Below are 2,498 nucleotides of genomic sequence, written 5' to 3' on the forward strand. Positions count from 1 at the left end.
TATTTTTATGACAATCTCTCAGGAGACTAATTAGGTTCTCCTCTGTTCCATAAGCCATCTTTATTTCTTTCAGACTCATGTGTTTCCTACTTGTTTATTTTGGCCTCTTATTTCAGAGACTAGCCTGAATAATGTTATGATCTTAAGAAGTTCAATAATATTTGAATATGCACATGGATAATGCTATAGTAGCTGGTGAGTTTTGCTTTTAGATGACCATAAGGAGATCTGGCTATTATGCCAGGAGGACTCTAAATCCCAAAATGTACAAGTCTTTGCTTCTGAGACAGTGTGTTTCTTCAGAGAAGTATCCTCCTGTTTGAGACTTGGGAAATATAGTGACTATAAGGTGTGGGATTGGAGGGGACATGGGCGTATTAGCAGTTCTGTATATAGACTTTTGGTTAATACCTGTGTTTTTAGTTCCACATCATCCTCTCGCCCTGGGGTTTCCCAGCCTTGAGTCTCTGAGGCTGACGCCATGACCATCTTCGTGTGCTAGGCTCAGGCTTTTTCTTACCGCTCCATCGGACATCACTCCTCTATTTACTTTCTGTCTTCCAGAAATTTGTTTAAATCTTTTGTCTGCGGATAGCCTCCCTCTCCCCCGCCCCACCCGCCTTTTTTTTTTTTTTTTTTTTTTTTTATCAATCTAGTTTACCTAAAAAGAGTATTATCTTAAAGTCAAAGAAAGGTAAGTTTAGTGAGTTGGAAATGCCTGGGAAAACCTGATCTGAATTGGGTCAAATCAGAGCATGGAATTCTGTGAATCAGCATGTTGTATGCACTTTAGTAAAAGAGGGCTGGGACTAGGATGATATGACTGACATACTCATTCATCACCTTGGATGCAAACTTTAAGAGGACATGTGCCCTTAAAGTGATACTTATTAGAAGTATCAAAGTTTTAAATAAAGGCATGATTAGTAAGCCATATTGACAGCTAAAGAAATAGAAAAAGTCAATAATACTGATCGTGCTTTTATTTTAAAATTGGTATTTTGTTCATTATATATTTTTTGCAGAATTTTTATTTTAAAAAATATTGCATTAACATATAACATAAATTGATTAATGAGATTTGTGGTGCCCCCTTAAATTTTGTGCAAACTGATGAGATTTAAACAGCAGGAAATTTTAATAAGCACAGGAAATAACTTACATAAATAGATGTTTGCAAAGCATAAGAAGGAGGTTTTTATGAGTAAGGCAGTGAAGAAATCCACTTCACTCTAAGACAAAACACAATATTTCTCACATGGCATTCTCAACACTATAAATCGGGGAAGATAATAATACAGCTACTAGGCTCCTAGCTTGTTACACTTCCATCTTCTAAAACGTTTTCCTCATTCACAAAGTTGGAGATGCTTCACTATGCAGGAATTTACCTAACTGCCTTTCTGCAAGCTTAGTTAATCCACTACTACTGGTCGGGACTGAGGATGAGAAGTCAGAAACACACAAGTACAGTATCTAGAGCATAGTAGGAACTAAAATGCTAAATGAATAAATAAAAAAATACTTAAGGTGTTCATTCTACTACCAATAGTGTATAAATAAGACCCTCACAAATACAGGCAGAAAATGAAAAATTATAGGACAAATGATTAAAATCTGTTATTCAAAACCTCTTTAAGCACACTGGTTAAGAATTACTACCAGTCTATGGGAGGAAGATTTGGACATTGCTATCAGAGCCCTCCATATATTTTTTTTTCTTAGTTACATATTTTTATATAGAATAAACTGTACAAAATTCTTATTAAAATGTTAAAAAGCTCAAAAGATGCGGCCAAGCTGACATATAAACAGCCACCACTGAGGAAGAGGGGCTACATGGGAATTCTTTGAATTTTATGCTCCACTTTTCTATAAACCTAAAACTGCTCTTTTTAAAAAGTCTATTAATTAAAAAAACACAAAACTGATATTTCTGAGATAAGTATGGTATTTTTTTTTAAACTAGGATTCAAGAGAAGATAGAAAATTATTTATTTCGAATGAAATCTGATTGCAATATTTTTGTCAAGGTCAGAAGAAACCTTGCATTTTGTCTCCCATAAAAATCACTATGCTCCATGTAGATTTCATGCTGGCATATTTTGTGACCCTTTTTTTCACATTATTATAAAATAAAAGGTTTATTTTCTGTGAACTTCTACCATAATCTGCTCCCAAGCTATCCATTAGCATAAAATGATTATGGGGGCTCATTTGTTGTTGGTTGATTAATTTTTAGAGTGGACTTTAAAACAGCTTCATCCTTAACATAGTAGACCTTTCCAGGCACAGAAGCATTCAGGAATCTTATTTTGAACATTAACCTTTAGACACCCTACCTGAAGTCTTCCTCTAAACCACCATAGTCTCTAACTTAGAGAAATATAGAAGTTTCCTAACTGGTTTCTGTCCTTTCCACACTCTGTCTATTCTTAGCAGAGCAATCAGAGAAGTCCCGTTAAAACATAAGTCAGATCACGTCACTATTCTACCTC

This window comes from Rousettus aegyptiacus, unplaced genomic scaffold (genome assembly GCF_014176215.1).
Source record: "Rousettus aegyptiacus isolate mRouAeg1 unplaced genomic scaffold, mRouAeg1.p scaffold_m13_p_3, whole genome shotgun sequence".
NCBI lineage: Eukaryota > Metazoa > Chordata > Mammalia > Chiroptera > Pteropodidae > Rousettus > Rousettus aegyptiacus.